Genomic DNA, 17945 nt, shown 5'->3' with positions numbered 1-17945 from the left:
TGTGTGGCAAATCAAACCAAAAACATGTTTACTCGCCACATGCTTCGTAAACAACAGGTGTGGACTAACAGTGAAATGCTTACTTACTGGCCCTTTCTAACAATGCAGAGAGAAAGAAAATAGAGAAATAATAGAAAAGTAAACCAAGAACAAAACTAGTAATATATACATGATAACTGGGCTATATACAAGGGGTACCAGTACCAAGTCAATGTTTTTACATTTTTTATTTCACCTTTATTTAACCAGGTAGGCTAGTTGAGAACACCTTTATTTAACCAGGTAGGCTAGTTGAGAACAAGTTCTCATTTGCAACTGCGACCTGGCCAAGACAAAGCATAGCAGTTGGACACATACAACAACACAGAGTTACACATGGAATAAACAATCATACAGTCAATAATAAAACAAAAAGTCTATATACAGTGAGTGCAAATTAGTTAAGATAAGGGAGCTAAGGCAATAAATAGGCCATGGTGGCGAAGTAATTACAATATAGCATTTAAACACTGGAATGGTAGGATGTGCAGAAGATGAATGTGCAAGTAGAGATACTGGGGTGGAAAGGAGCAAGATAAATAAATACATACAGTATGGGGATGAGGTAGTTGGATGGGCTGTTTACAGATTGGCTATGTACAGGTGCAGTGATCTGTGAGCTGCTCTGACAGCTGGTGCTTAAATCTACGGAGGGACATATGAGTCTCCAGCTTCCGTGAATTATGCAGTTCATTCCAATCATTGGCAGCAGAGAACTGGAAGGAAAGGCGGCCAAAGGAGGAAGGCGGCCAAAGGCTTTGGGGGTGACCAGTGAGATATACCTGCTGGAGTGCGTGCTACGAGTGGGTGCTGTTATGGTGACCAGTGAGCTGAGATAAGGTGGGGCTTTACCTAGCAGAGACTTGTAGATGAACTGGAGCCAGTTGGCGATGAGTATGAAGCGAGGGCCAGCCAACGAGAGTGTACAGGTCACAGTGGAGGAGGAATATGGGGCTTTGGTGACAAAAAAGATGGCACTGTGATAGACTGCATCCAATTTGTTGAGTAGAGTGTTCGAAGGCTATTTAATAAATGACATCGCCGAAGTCGAGGATCGGTAGGATGGTCAGTTTTACAAGGGTATGTTTGGCAGCATAAGTGAAGGATGCTGTATTGCGAAATAGGAAGCTGATTCAAGATTTAATTTTGGATTGTTGTATGGCATTGAAGCTCGTCTGGAGGTTAGTTAACACAGTGTCCAGCGAAGGGCCAGAAGTATACAGAATGGTGTCGTCTGCGTAGAGTTGGATCAGAGAATCACCAGCAGCAAGAACGACATAATTGATGTATACAGAGAAGAGAGTCGGCCCGAGAATTGAACCCTGTGGCACCCCCATAGCCCCTCCGATTTGACAGACTGAACTCTATCAGAGAAGTAGTTGGTAAACCAGGCGAGGCAATCATTTGAGAAACCAAGGCTGTTGAGTCTGCCAATAAGAATGTGGTGATTGACAATGTTGAAAGCCTTGGCCAGGTCGATGAATACGGCTGCACAGTAATGTGTCTTATCGATGGCGGTTATGATATCATTTAGGACCTTGAGCGTGGATGAGGTGCACCCATGACCAGCTCTGAAACCAGATTGCATAGCTGAGAATGTACGGTGAGATTCGAAATGGTCGGTAATCTGTTCATTAACCTGGCTTTCGAAGACCTTAGAAAGGCAGGGTAGGATAGATGTAGGTCTGTAGCAGTTTGGGTCTAGAGTGTCTCCCACTTTGAAGAGGGGGATGACCGCTGCAGCATTCCAAACATTGGGAATCTCAGACGATACGAAAGAGAGGTTGAACAGGCTAGTGATGTGCAGGGGTACGAGGTAATCATGGTAGATATCTACATATAACTATGAATAAAGGGACAGATAATAAACAGTAGCAGCAGGGTATGTGATGAGTCGAAAGTGTTAGTGCAAAACAGGTCAATGCAGATATTCCGAGTAGCTATTTGGTTAACTAATAACTATTTAGCAGTCATATGGCTTGGGGGTAGAAGCTGTTCAGGGTCCCGTTGTTTCCAGACTTGTTAATCGTTACTGCTGAGGGAACAGTCTATGACTTGGGTGGCTGGAATCTTTGACAAGTTTTATAGCCTTTCTCTGACACCGTCTGGTATAGAGGTCCTGGGTGGCAGGGAGCTTGGCCCCAGTGATGTCCTTGGCCGTCCGCACTACCCTCTGTATCGCTTTGCATCAGATGCCAAGCAGTTGTAAAACCGAGGGCTGTGGCAGTCATGAAATTTGGTCAGCCGGTGATTGTCAAGAAATTAACTTCCGTCTCACAATAATTGACCATTAATTAACATAAACACATTTAACATCTCTAGGTTTCCACGCATAGCCTACAAGCCGCTGATGTAAAACCTTTGGAACATGGCTAAAGAAACATGATATGAAGAAAATGTAGTCTATTTCAGAAGAACAGAATAGCATACACTGAGTTGTCCTTATGTTAGGCCATGATCTGGCTATGCCATATGGCTGTGGGCTACACTAGTTCAGACAAAATTTCCTTAGAATTCTGTGGCATTATTTTATATTATTTATAGTATAAACAATACAATTGACTGAATAAAATAGCAAGGATATTTTCTCCAAAAAATTGTGTGCGCACATGGGGCTATTCTGTGTTGAGCGGTTAACAAAGAAACTGGTCCTGCTAAATGCTTCATTTAGAGTTATTTATGCAACTTTTGTTGCGATACAAATGTTGGGCTATATGTTTTGATTTTTAATACATTCTAAGGCTGCATGATGCGACTCTAATGATGATATGAAAAAAGTCACATGAAAGACATGAGCTCTGATTTGTTTCTTACGCAGGCTACCCACACTTCATCAGTCTCTCATTCACAATTTGAGAAGCACTTGATAATGCCTAGAATTTCACAGCAGCATCCCCTTAGTGTGGCTGTAATGCCCCTAAAAAAATGAATGCCTTTCGCGGCTAGCGGCCATTGTACCCTTGGGCAAAATATAATAATTATAATTCCCTTCTCCCGGCTGCCTGCTCAGAATCACCTCTCACTCACATGGCTTTCTCAGATATCTAAATTCTTATTAGCCAATGCCCATCATGTGATCGGGTCCTTCTCACAGCCTACAAGTGAAGACAGACACTTCTTGGACCTTATTGAATTCCGAGGTGCATATTGAAGATGTTGGAAGAACTGTCCATATTTACTTTTCGTCAGCCAACAAGATGAGTAGGCCTAATGAACAGCAAAAGCTCTAGCCTATGTCAATCTACTATCCTCCATAGTAAAAAGTTGACCTATTCTAATGGTCAACTTGTCCTTCTGTGCGAGAAATAAACATTCCAAGCATAGTCTGGGACAGTTGTGGGATGCGATAGATCTCAAATGAATACAACCACTAGCATCAAAAAAATGCAACAGATCAGAATGTTTAGCTTAAAATGTTGATAAACTAAACTCAGCAAAAAATGAAACATCCCTTTTTCAGGACCTTGTCTTTCAAAGACAATTTGTAATAATCCAAATAACTTCATAGATCTTCATTCTCATGCTTGTTCAATGAACCATAAACAATTAATGAACACGAACCTTTGGAACGGTCATTAAGACACTAAGAGCTTACAGACGGTAGGCAACTAAGGTCACAGTTATGAAAACTAGAGAGGCCTTTCAACTGACTCTGAGAAACACCAAAAGAAAGATGCCCAGGGTCCCTGCTCATCTGCGTGAATGTGCCTTAGGCATGCTGCAAGGAGGCATGAGGACTGCAGATATGGCCAGGGCAATAAATTGCAATGTCCGTACTGTGAGATGCCTAAGACAGCGCTACAGGGAGACAGGACGGACAGCTGATTGTCCTCACAGTGGCAGACCACGTGTAACAAAACCTGCACAGGATCGGTACATCCGAACATCACACCTGCGGGACAGGTACAGGATGGCAACAACAACTGCCCGAGTTACACCAGGAATGCACAATCTCTCCATCAGTGCTCAGACTGTCAGCAATAGGCTGAGAGAGGCTGGACTGATGGCTTGTAGGCCTGTTGTAAGGCAGGTCCTCACCAGACATCACCGGCAACAACGTCGCCTATGGGCTCAAACCCACCGTCGCTGGACCATATAGGACTGGCAAAAAGTGCTCTTCACTGACGAGTGGCGGTTTTGTCTCACCAGGGGTGATGGTCAGATTTGCGTTTAACGTCAAAGGAATGAGTGTAACACCGGGGCCTTTTAAATTTTTTTTTTTTAACCTTTATTTTACTAGGCAAGTCAGTTAAGAACAAATTCTTATTTTCAATGACGGCCTAGGAACAGTGGGTTAACTGCCTGTTCAGGGGCAGAACGACAGATTTTGTACCTTGTCAGCTCGGGGATTTGAACTTGCAACCTTTCGGTTACTAGTCCAATGCTCTAACCACTAGGCTACACTGCCGCCTTACTCTGGAGCAGGATCGATTTGGAGGTGGAGGGTCCATCATGGTCTGGGGTGGTGTGTCACAGCATCATCGGACTGAGCTTGTTGTTATTGCAGGCAATTTCAACGCAGTGCGTTAGAGGGAAGACATCCTCCTCCCTCATGTGGTACCCTTCCTGCAGGCTCATCCTGACATCACCCTCCAGCATGACAATGCCACCAGCCATACTGCTCGCTCTGTGTGTGATTTCCTGCAAGACAGGAATGTCAGTGTTCTGCCATGGCCAGCGAAGAGCCCGGAAATCAATCACATTGAGTGCGTCTGGGACCTGTTGGATTGGAGGGTGAGGGGTAGGGCCATTCCCCCCAGAAATGTCCAGGAACTTGCAGGTGCCTTGGTGGAAGAGTGGGGTAACATCTCACAGCCAGAACTGGCAAATCTGGTGCAGTCCATGAGCAGGAGATGCACTGCAGTACTTAATGGAGCTCGTGGCCACACCAGATACTGACTGCTACTTTTGATTTTGACCACCCCGCCCCCTTTGTTCAGGGATACATTATTCAATTTCTGTTAGTTACATGTCTGTGGAACTTGTTCAGTTTATGTCTCAGTTGTTGAATCTTGTTATGTTCATACAAATATTTACACATGTTAAGTTTGCTGAAAATAAACGCAGTTGACAGTGAGAGGACATTTCTTTTTTTGCTGAGTTTATTAGGCTCTTTCTTCACATTATAACCGCAGCGATGCGCACAAGGCAGTAAGCTATAAGCGCGAATGTTCCTAAATGCAATCAATTAGCAGGAAAACGCCATTCTCAAAAATGACCACAAATGCGATTATGCATGTAATGCATTATTATAATGGTGCATTTTTATGGTGAAAATAATCTTCCCCAAACTCACACGCCTCTTATCCCAGTTAGGGTCTACACCGGTTGTAAAGTGGATTAATATGCTTCATTTCAAGAAGTTATTTGGCCACTTTAGTTGTGATACAAACCTTATCAAAACATACAGTGCATTCGGAAAGTATTCAGAACCCTTGACTTTTTCCACATTTTGTTACGTTACAGCCTTATTCTAAAATGTATTAAATTGTTTCCCCCCCCCCCCCTGATCAATATACACACAATACCCCATAATAACTAAGCAAAACAGGTTATCAGACATTTTTGCAAATGTATAAAAAAAAAATTGAAATATCACATTTACATAAGTCAGACCCTTTACTCAGTACTTTCTTTGAAGCACCTATGGCAGCGATCACAGCCTCAAGTCTTCTTGGGTATGACGCTATAAGCTTGGCACATCTGTATTTTGGGAGTTTCTCCCATTATTCTCTGCAGATCCTCTCAATCTCTGTCAGGTTGGATGGGGTCCGTCGCTGCACAGCTATTTTCAGGTCTCTCCAGAGATGTTCAATCAGGTTCAAGTCTGGGCTCTAGCTGGGCCACTCAAGGACATTCAGAGACTTGTCTCGATGCCACTACTGAGTTGTCTTGGCTGTGTGCTTAGGGTCATTGTCCTGTTGGAAGGTGAACCTTCTCCCCATTCTGAGGTTCTGAGTGCTCTGGAGCAAGTGTTCATCAAGGATCTCTTTGTACTTTGCTCCTTTCAGCTTTTTCTCCATCCTGACTAGTCTCATAGTCCCTGCCACTGAAAAACATCCCCACAGCATGTTGCTGCCACCACCAAGCTTCACCGTAGGGATGGTGCCAGGTTTCCTCCAGGCGTGACGCTTGGCATTCAGTCCAATGTGTTCAATCTTGGTTTCATCAGACCAAAGAATCTTGTTTCTCATGGTCCGAGAGTCCTTTAGGTACCTTTTGGCAAACTCCAAGGGGGCTGTCATGTGCCTTTTACTGAGGAGTGGCTTCCGGCTGGCCACTCTACCATAAAGGCCTGATTGGTGGAGCGCAGCAGAGATGGTTGTCCTTCTGGAAGGTTCTCCCATTTCCACAGAGGAACTCTGGAGCTCTGTCAGAGTGACAATTGGGTTCTTGGTCACCTCCCTGACCAAGGACCTTCACCCCCGATTGATCAGTTTGGCCGGGCGGCCAGCTCTAGGAAGAGTCTTGGTGGTTCCAAACTTCTTCCATTTAAGAATGATGGAGGCCACTATGCTCTTGGTGATCTTCAGACATTTGTTGGTACCCTTCCCCTTCCTCATCTGTGCATGACACAATCCTGTCTAGGAGCTCTACGGGCAATTATTTGACCTCATGGCTTGGTTTTTGCTCTGAAATGCACTGTTAACTTTGAGACCTTATATAGACAGATGTGTGCCTTTCCAAATTATGTCAAATCAATTGAATTTATCACAGGTGGATTAAAATCAATTTGTAGAAACATCTCAAAGATGATCAATGGAAACAGGATGCACCTGAGCTCAATTTCAAGTCTCATAGCAAAGGGTCTATTTTTTATATATATACTGCTACATAAAAAAAAAAGCTATTTTCACTTTGTCATTATGGTGTTGTCATGACGTTGTCCTCTTTGGGTGTTGCGAGACCCATCCCCCTCTCCCTGCCTCCCCCTTTCCTCCTTCAACTAGGCTGCTGTGGTCAGAGAGACATCGTAAATTCCTGAGGATCTGCTCATGGACACACAGTATAGAGAGAGTACATTTTCATAGAGAACAGGGGAATTTCTTCCACCTCACAGAACTCGAGGTCTGAACAAATTTCATGTTCCGGAGAAAGTATAGAAGATCGGTGAAGAATCCAGCTACGAACTGGTCCGTTTGTTACAACTTGGGGAAGCTCATGGGAGATGATGTGGCCACATTACCATAACGCTGTTTATATAATAGCCTCAGATATGAGATTTACATCTAATTGTTGTATAAGATGAATGAGTGAGTATGATACTGTTTACACAATTTTAAAATGTGATTTTGGACTGTTTAATGAAGGAAAACTCAAAAAGGGGATTGGAGTTAACTAAATCAGAGGACCGCCCCTGAGCCCAGTTAGGGTCAGACGTCGGGGACGGCCCTTTCCTGCAATTCCGAATAAAACCCAAGTTTGAGAAATTATCACCAGACCATGTTTTTTCCATTAGGAGGGGACAAAGGTTGTAAACCCTTGCTGAATCTTTTAACCATACCACGTGGTTAAACTCTTAGACTATCGATACCGACAGAATAAGAACAAGTCTTTGATATTAATTACTAGTCTGCAGCTAGGAATTCGGTATCATTAAACGCGAAGAACGACAACCGCCGAAACATCCATTCTATAACGAAACAAATTAATTTCACTCTGAACTATCCCCTCTAACCACAACCGAGAGAGAGAGGGAGAGAAATGGACAATTCTACTAAAGAAACAAACTTTTCACCAGCGATCAAGAAGACACACTGAGCGTAAATATATATATATTGATTGCAATTGTTCCCGAATGAGTGAGCGTTCATGTGCAAAGGACTAGCATTTCAATTGTTATAATTATCACTTTGTAGTGACTTCTTAGTCGACCCCCACTTCCCCTTTTGTCTAATAAGCCGCCATGCCGGTTTAGCCCACCAGGGCACATTCTCCTATCATTTCTTGTAACCATATTTACTGTTTGTTTATTCATTTCTGTGAATTACTTAGTTAGTAATAAATAAATTATTTAAGAAAATTGATGTATGGATGACTCATAGTGAAGACGGGGTTCGTGCAGATAACCAACAATTTACGACATTTGGAATGAGACTAACGTGAGGTAAAGTAAATAATTCATTAATTCGAAGACTAATTGATCAGATAAAATTTCTGAAAAGTTATTTTAGGAAATGATATCTTTGTAATCTGAATATTTCTCTTGGTGCCCGACTTCCTAGTTAATTAGTTACATGATTAATCAGTTGACCGCGGAATACTAATTACAGAGAATCTTTGATCAAAACTATAAGTCTTCAATTTAATGATAGTAAAGACACGACAGTGTATTGTGTGTAGAATGATGAGGAAACAAACTCATTTAATCCATTTTACAATAAGGCTGTAACGTAACAAAATGTGGAAAAAGGGAAGTGGTCTGAATACTTTCCCGAATGCACTGTACACATCAGTGGTTACATCTAACCACTGATCTAAGGTGTATAGGCCTATGACTACTGCGACTACGATTTGAAAAAGTCACAAAGAAAAGGCACTTTCTTGCCTTACTGCACAAAAGCTGGGCATGATTCACAACCGATAGGCTGATATTGTCACCCACCCATCAGACTATTCTTGATTTAATTTTGTCTTTACATATACTAAATAATATGTGTTAAATTTGTTTTTATTTAGAACGGACCATTATCATGCACCTGTCTCGAAACAGGGGCAGGGGGTGGAAAAATTTAATCTCGGCACTTAAATAGCGAATGGAGGACGATGTTTCCTGTGTTTCATTTTCATGCCAGACAGGTAGGCTATACTCCTGTTGTAAAGAGAAGAAATGTGCTTAATATTAGGAAAGTTGATAAATAAATATAGTAGGCCTAGCCTATAGAAAGCTGATGGGATCCTCCTTTTTTTAATAAGAGGCCATCACTCTGTTTTCTCACGCAATTGCATAGCCTATAGAAATTTTGCGCAACATGAGCTCATGGGCTTTCATGAAGTGTTTGATTAGATTTCCCATCACATTTGCATTGATGGTACCAGGCAGTTAGCAAGTTTGGTAGGCTACTAATGACCAGCAGCAGCATCAGAGTTTAGAGAAGCCTAGTTACCGTGACTAAACATTCACATGGAATTTGACTGCCTTCATGACTCGTGACCGCCAGAGTGGCTGTAATACGGACACTGTAACAGCCCCAACCATACCAGTCGTGGGTGAACAGGGAGTACAGGAGGGGATTAAGCCGTATCCCTGAGGGGCACCCATGTTGAGGGTCAGCGTGGCGGATGTGTTGTTGCCTACCTTCACCACCTTGGTGCGTTACATCTGGAAGTCCAGGACCTAGTTGCAGGTGTTCAGTCCCAGGGTCCTGAACTTAGTGATGAGCTTGGAGGTCACTATGGTGTTGAAAGCTGAACTGTAGTCAATTAACAGCATTCTCACCTAGGTGTTCCTTTTGTCCAGGTGGGAAAGGGCAGGTTGGAGTGCAAAAGAGATTGCGTCATCTGTGGATCTATTGGAGCGATATGTGAATTGAAGTGGATCCAAGGTGTCTGGGATGATGGTGTTGATGTGAACCATGACCAGCCTTTCAAAACATTTAATGGCTACAGATGTGAGTGCTACAGAGCGATAGTCATTAGGCAGGTTACCATGGAATTCTTGGGCTGCTTCAAACATGTTGGTATTACAGACTTGGTCAGTGACAGTTTGAAAATGTTAGTGAAGACACGTGAGTGTTTGGTTTATTCGAATCCCCATTCGATTTTTCCGAAGCAGCAGCGATAGACAAGGACACTCACACACATTAAAAATATAACGCTAATAATAATAGTAATTGTACTGTGTCTGTGTGTCTCCTCACAGTCCCCATGAAATGTTCCTTAATCTTTTTTTAACCTATTACACTGAACAGAAATATAAATGCAACATGCTTCAACAATTTCAAAGATTTTCCTGAGTGACAGTTCACAGAAGGAAATCAGCCTACTGAAATAAATTCATTAGACAATTCTCTCTCTTCTCATGTAAACAGGACGGACCAATCAACATGATCTAAAAGGAGATTACAGTGAACTTCCATATACTAAACATCAGTCCTGATTCCTGAATTAGGCTACACTGAAGAATCTGGCATTTAAATAAATCACTCTTCCTCGTTTGCTGCAGTGCCCCCCCCTGTCTCTCTCACTCTTTCTCTTTCTCCCTCCTCCCTCTCTACCTCCCTCCCTCCTTCCTTCCCTCTCTCTCTCCTGCCCTCTCTCTCTATCTCTTTCTCCCTCCTTCCCTCCCTCCATTCTTCCCACCTTCTCTCTTTCTTCCTCCTTCCCACCCTCTCTCCCTCCTTCTCTACCTCTCTCTCTCTCTCTCTCTCTCTCTCTCTCTCTCTCTCTCTCTCTCTCTCTCTCTCTCCCTCCCTCCCTCCCTCCCTCCCTCCCTCCCTCCCTCACTACCTCCATATCTAGTCCATGTGTTCATGCTTGTGTGTTTACATAACTCTCTGTGGTAAAATCCCATGACATATTTATACACTTGTCCTCTTGATTTCACCTGTGCAGTATTTTACTCCTATAGCTAGGTTAGTATTGGGAGTGCACTGATCCTAGATCTGTTATTTTGGCAGCTTGTACCAGGAGCTCTCATTCGTATAATGGTTAATCAGTCGGAGTTAGATCATTTCTCCGCTAGAGAATATCACACACGTTATGGGACATCGCATTTAACTGTCATCAATATGTGGCCTAGTTTTAGAGCTTTTTGAGGGCATCATCATCAAACACGAGTGCAGTAAATCTCACTCTCTTTCTACCTATTTTTACTGTATTTTTCTATCTGTAGCTCTCTCTCTCTCTCTCTAGATCTATCTATCTATCTATCTATCTCTCTCTCTCTCATTGTCTCAATCTCTCCACCTCTTTCTCTCTATCTCTCTCTCTCGCTCTCTCGCTAGCTCTCTCTCTCTCTCTTGCTGTCTCTCTCTCTCTCTCTCTCTCTCTTATCCTATCATTATGTTTTTGTCCCAATCGCAAACTTACTGTCCTGATATCTGGCATAATTTCAAGACTCATTTCCCCCTCTATGTCTCTATCTGATTATTAAGGGCGATTACAAACAATAACCTTGGTTTATGTTAGGAAACTTCAAAAAGAAGAAATATAGATGTACATCATACTAGAGCTGCACAAATATAGACATACATAATTATAGAGCTGCAGAAATATAGACATACATCATACTAGAGCTGCACTGGACCAAGCAAACACTAACACAAAAACATAACCATAAACAAAACAGACACCCATTTAATGAGCTGGGATTGGGGAGTGGGGGCGATGGGATGGGATTGGGGGTGGGGGCGATGGGATGGGATTGGGGGTGGGGGCGATGGGATGGGATTGGGGGTGGGGGAAGAGAGTGAAACAAAACGTTACAAATGCGTACACCTTTTATTGCATGATGAGTCTGTCTCCCTAGAGGTCCATTAAACAAGAAAGATGGCTCGTCATTTTCAGTAGGACACGCAACGGAAAATAAAATGAGCGTTTATTTTTGTTTCAGTCTTTTGTCTTCTGTTTTTTGCGCAATCAACACGACCCTTTAGGTCGGCATCAAGAACAAGCTAAACGTAGCAAGAAACTGCCAAGATTGAACAGCTGATGGTTATCATGTTGATGACTGCACTGATCTCATCCCTGCTTTTACCTTTCTCTATCTGTCACTCACTCCGGGAAGAGAGTTAGCCACACAGATCTAGGATCAGCTTAACCTCCACCTCCACCTAACCTTAACTATTACGGTGGAAAAATACAGACCTTTTCTTGGATCAGTACGTAGGCTATGCATGAGGACCAACTCTGTGTGTGTGTGTGTGTGTGTGTGTGTGTGTGTGTGTGTGTGTGTGTGTGTGTGTGTGTGTGTGTGTGTGTGTGTGTGTGTGTGTGTGTGTGTGTGCGTGTGTGTGTGTGCGTGTGTGTGCGTATGTGTACTGCAGAGTCAGTACTCAGCACTGTGTGGATATAGAGGGCACCCCAGTGAGTCTGAATCAATGAACTTCACCAGAATTGCTTTTGGGTGAAAAAGGACGGGAGGGAGGGGGTAGGGGTGGATGAATGTGACCAGGCGAATGAATATCGGGTGGAGAGCGGGTGGTGATTGAGTGTTTATAGAGTTATGGGTGTGTGCTGTGTGCACGTGTGTGTAACAGAGGGGGTGAATGGATGAAAAAGAGAACGGATGAAGGGGGGAGCAGATGTAAGAGTGTGTGCGTGTGCGTGCGTGCGTGTGCGTGCATGTGTGTGTGTGTGTGTGCGCACAAACTAAAGCTTTACTCCCTAGATGACTTTGCAGTTGCCCCGATCAACCATGAGTAAGTAGTAGGGGCCCTTCATGATAAAACATAAAACTGCTCAGACGGGACAATAGTGCCAGGCTCTCCGCCTCCTCCCCCTCACCTCTGGTCCCCCACCTCTCCCCCTCTGCCTCAACAGCACCTATAGACTGAATAATCTCCCAGGCTATGTCCCAAATAGCACCCTATACCCTATGTTGTGCACTACTTTTCACCAGAACCCCTATGGACCATCGTCAAAGTAGTGCACTACATAGGGAATAGGCGCCATTTGGGCCGTACTCCCACTCCCTCGGGCATGCTCTTTGAAAATGCTTTAGGCTAATGTCCCAAACAGCTTACTTACTCTGAGTCTATCAGGCTACTTGTTACGGAGCCTCTGTTAAAAGCTGCTCTGCTATATTTTTATAGACAGATGGAAGGATGCTAGCATATAAGAAACTTGCTAGAAACTTGTAAATGTGCAAGGTGCAGAGGGATGGAAGGATGGATGATGCTACAAGGTGTTTGTTTGACTGAGACAGCATTGGAGGAGAGAGAAAGACAGACAACAGAGACAGATAGAGAGATAGATATATACAATAAAAGTGAGAGGAAAAGAGAGATAGAAACAGAACGAGTGAAAGCGAGAGAGAGGGGGGATATATAGAGAGGGGGGTAGGGGAAAGAGGGTGGGAGATAGAGAGAGAGGGGATATATAGAGAGGGGGGGTATGGGAAAGAGGGTGGGAGATAGTTGGAAAGCGGGTGGGAGATAGAGAGGGGGAAGATAGAGAGAGAAAGCGAGAGAGAGGGGGAGATAGAGATAGAGAGAGAGGGGTTGGAAATAGAGAGAGAGGGGGAGATAGAGAGAGAGTGAAAGTGAGAGAATGCATAAGAGTAAAGGGAGAGAGGTCGAGTGAGAGCAAGAGGGCCTGGAGAGAGAGAGAATGACAGAGTGGGATGAAAGAGAAACGTGTCTATCTATAAAATGTTGGGCAGTTGCTGCTCCGAATCTGCTCTCATCTTCCAACTGTCCCTTGATGCGTCTAATCATGAGTACACAGTCACGTCTCACCTCTTTCATTCCCGAATTCCAAACCGTCAAGTGGAATCAGATCACAAAGCAGGCCGAGGGAAGGAGCAGACACGCGAGCGCACGCACACGCGCTCTTTGGCGCACGGCACGCGCACTGTATGGGCAGGTTGGATATAAGAAATAAGTCTCACTCCGTCTCCAGCACTCACCTCCTCGTGCTGCCCGTGACCGAGTATCTCAACCCCAATGGAATGTGGAGAAATAAAACCCGGCATAGGCTAGAAAATAGCCATTGTCCATAATGCATAACATGTGCGCCTATACATTGTCTTTACAATTGAAGGTAAATGTATATCTAGAATTACAGGAATTGCTGTTATAGCTCATTTCTGAGAAATAGCTTAAGCTTATAGGCCTACCTAGGGACCTACGTAAATGGCACCACACGTGCACCAGCGTATAGAGAACCTCACAATTGTAGTTGTCACGACTCTTCTACCCAAGCACATGCTGTATGTAGACACACTGGAGGCGGGCGCACCGCTCAGAGGCTCCCTTACCGCTGCCATGGCATTGCGCACATACGTTTTCATAGAACACATGTACGCACCCGAAATGTAAGGAATACTCCGAATCAATGTTGTGGATAAAGGAATTATTCATCATAACTTGGCAACTCTGCCCCGTTATATCCCCCTATCCTGCCCGCCCCCATCTGTCCGTATGGGACTGCTTTAGCCGGGGCTTTCAGCGTTCCACATTGACTGCATAGCTATCATTGGATATAAGAAGAAACAAATATCACAAAAGTGATGCCGCAAGGTGATATCTGATAAACATATGTGTGTTTTCTTTTTCGTTTCAGACTATGCATTTATTAAATTAGTCTGAGGCGCTGTCAGGTACAGCATTGCATCCTCAACGGTGATTGGATGAATCTTTGATCATATCGATATTCAATCATATGGGCTACCGGCATCATTCATCCCTATGCATTGCATATAGGCCTAGAACACAGACAGGCACACAATGCCATAATGCTATACAGTAGAATAGCAAACCTACATAAGGCTACAAATGTGGAGGATGAACCCGTTTCATTAGACTATCCATATCGAATCATTGTGTTAGCTTTACCATCCCGTTACTCAGTCTCTTATAAATTCCTTAAATTGGACACAAAATGGCGGATAAGAATATGATGGTGGGATAATCGGTTCCTAATATGAGAAAAGGCTTGGTACAGAGACTGACGGTTATGCAGAAAACGCGACCACACGTAGGCTATAGGCTACGTTTCCTTCTATGAAAACAGTATTTAGAAGTGAGAAAAAAAATATTCGTTAGAATATTATTTAAAAAATATTACGAAATCATAATGATCGATCATAGATGGATACCGTTATCGTAAGTGATCGATAGGCTAGACTATGTTCACAGCCGACAACGTGCTCCAAATATCTAGCGCTGCCGGCCGGTGGAATTTTTTCCCTCTTACCGTTAGTGAAGCCCGGAGGTCTCGGGTGTTGACGGTAACAACAGGCAGGTGTATTGCCAGGTGCGAGAGGTGGATGGTTACAGCGGCTAATGTTCAGTTTCAGGATAAAATACAAATTATCCCAGCCACTGGCTCGAACTTTCAATATAAGAGATGTATAAGTTTAAGCCCCTCCTACAAACCCTCTCCCCCTCGTAGTAGGCTAGGCTATCCTGTCTAACCCCACACCATCATCACCAGTATAGCCCCCACTCTCTCTCACTCTCTCTCAATCTCTCTCTCTCTAGCTCTCTCTCTCGCTCTCTCTCTCTCTCTCTGTCTCTCACTCTCTCTCTAGCTCTCTCACTCTCTCTCTCTGTGTCTCTCACTCTCTCGCTCTCTCACTCTCTCTCGGCGCTCTCTCTCTCTCACTCTCTGTCTCTCACTCTCTCTCTGTCTCTCACTCTCTCGCAATTTGAATTGAATACATTGCTAAAGTAGGCCTAGAAACATGACAATATCAACATTTAATATTGAACACAATTAAAGAGAAAAAATGAGTAGGCTATACAGTAGTAAAAGTTCATTTGTAGTTCATGTTTACTGCACAGTATGAAATAGAAATAGAAATGGCATGCATACCCTATTTTAATACTAATTGCTTAGTAATCAATTGATTTGTAATTAATGTAATCATATGCATTAAATGATGGATCCCAAAGTTAGGAAAGGCTATGGTCTTTCTTTCTCATATCATATGGATGAACAGCGGATTCATGAATGCAGCATGCTTATGTTATGTCATAGGGTAACATCCACCTTAAGAGAAATGTCTATATTCTGACATAAAAAGGCAACTTTTGGTAATATTTGGATACAGTATGTGCACACTGGCTATCCTTAAGCAAACACATGTTGAAGGGAAATAAGAATAAATCTGTTATTTTCTTTATTATTATTCAATAAAAACATAAACTTAAGAAAGGGGGTGTTTTCACGGGGGGGGGGGGGGGGGGGGGGGAAATGGTCCCTGAAGATTAGTGCGTTAAAAATCCATTTACATGTTTTATTTTGGAATTTCAGAGTCATTGAACCTTAAAAGCTAAAGTCTAGGTATCTTATTTCAATTAAATAAGTCAAATATCGGAACCAAATTACGTTGCACATGATTCATATCCTCACTATGATGAGGTTCGGATGTACTGCCCCCTCTTTTATTTTCGCCCTTCCTTTACAAAATCAATTACAAAATGAGTAAGGGCATAAATCAGAGAACATGTTTTTGTTCCATTGGGTGTGAACATGTAAAGGAGGTTCATCAAAAAAGGTTCAATTATTTTAAAAAATTGGCATCATTAGAACTGGTATGATATTTCACATGGAGTCTGCAGTCAATATGAAATCCATTCTAAAGTATCTCAAAATCTATTGTTTAACTCAAAGAAGTTACTTATAGATCACTTGGAAAATGCTAATAATAAGTATCATTGATTGCCCTGGGGGCAGTTTGCCCCATTAGGGTGGGCGGTTGGGGATACTACTTACAGTAAACTAAAAACAGATCAACATATATATAGTTTAGTGGAGGCTGCTGAGTGGAGGACGGCTCATAATAATGTCTGGAACGGCGCAAATGGAATGGCATCAAACACATGGAAACCATGTTCCGCTCCAGCTGTTCCTCCACCTGTTCTGCTCCAGCCATGACCATGAGCCTGTCCCCCCCCCCCCCACCAATTAAGGTGCCATCAACCACCTGTGATATATATATTTTCTAAATGACAAATTATTAGATCAATGTACCTCAAAATTGTTTTGAGAACCCAATGTGGTTTTGGCAGAATGATAGCATGGCAGCTGGATGTGGGATGGTTGGATGACTAGGGTCTGGTATCAGTGGATAAGTGCGACTCGTCTTGGAAGTAGTGGGAATAACAGCTGTTATCGTGAGGGAGGGGTATCATATGAATCTCAGCAGTTATCCCCAGCAGCATTCCAAATTTGCCCTTTTATAGTGCACATTGCTTTAACAGGGGCCATAGGGTTCTAGTCAATACTGCACTAGTAGCCTATATAGTGAATAGGGTGCCATTTGGGAGGCCGGTAATCTCTTTAATCTTCAGAGATTTGGGGAAGTCATCTGGTTTCCGCTGTCCCCAGATTACAACATGTTCTAGTCAGACAATACATTCTAGGTTATGCCTGAATGTGTGGAGGAAGTAGATTAAAGTGACGTTTTGATGTAAATGGGGTAATGATCATTCACAGCCACGGTCTACTTTATCAGATCATTGGTTTTTAATGACACCTTGTGACAGATAGAGATTATGCTTTTATCAGTGGGATATAGCAGTAGTTATACAGTAGTTACCCCTGATCTATGGTAAAGTAGGGAGTGCAGGATTTTACTCTAGCCCAGCCTTAATAGTGCAAGTGTAGTCTGTTCTGTTAAAATGTGTCTGGAACTACAACATAGACCCACACCCTCTAGTCCTGGGCCAGAGCCGGTGACCACTGGGTTATGGATTGATCTATTGGTGCTTTTCCATCTCTTCCCCCCCACAGCAGTGTGTCGCGAGTGTTTTATGTTAACGTAAGCTCATGTGTAATTGTGTTTCCATCAGGAGTGTGACACTAAAGACTTGGGGCGAGCGGAATCAACAACCTCTGCATCATTCAAAGACTTTTGTTTTGTGAGAAGGTAAGCCTGGGACCCCAAGTCAGAGCAGTTCCCCCAGAGCCATGGCCCAGTGAGACACGGGTGCCAGTCTGCGTAGATGGGTGAAATGCCGATGTAAAATGCCGGTGAATCTAGGATACCCAATTTGCTGTCAGAGTAATTTGGGATGAGCAGGCAGGACTCTCTAGTCAGGGCAGCATGAACCTCTAACCAAAGTGCCCCTCAAATCAAACCTATGTGTGTGTGTGTGTGTGTGTGTGTGTGTGTGTGTGCGTGTGTGTGTGTGTGTGTGTGTGTGTGTGTGTGTGTGTGTGTGTGTGTGTGTGTGTGTGTGTGTGTGTGTGTGTGTGTGTGTGTGTGTGTGTGTGTGTGTGTGTGTGTGTGTGTG

At 43.3% G+C, this 17945-nt stretch overlaps 1 protein-coding gene across 2 annotated transcripts in view; it reads right to left on the bottom strand.

Annotated features, from left to right (window-relative positions):
• The window catches only part of LOC109906316 (histidine N-acetyltransferase-like), a 39746-nt gene extending 24686 nt beyond the window's left edge, over positions 1–15060 (bottom strand). For both annotated transcript variants that reach the window (XR_004203355.1, XM_020503962.2), the window contains exon 1: positions 14899–15060. The gene's annotated coding sequence lies outside the window, so the exon portion shown is untranslated. The remainder of the gene's footprint in view (positions 1–14898) is intronic.
• Between the last annotated feature and the right edge of the window lie 2885 nt (positions 15061–17945).

The sequence above is a fragment of the Oncorhynchus kisutch genome, linkage group LG16, assembly GCF_002021735.2.
Source record: "Oncorhynchus kisutch isolate 150728-3 linkage group LG16, Okis_V2, whole genome shotgun sequence".
Lineage (NCBI taxonomy): Eukaryota > Metazoa > Chordata > Actinopteri > Salmoniformes > Salmonidae > Oncorhynchus > Oncorhynchus kisutch.
Note: the sequence above shows the minus strand (reverse complement) of the source record. Positions and strands in the feature narration are given on the sequence as shown.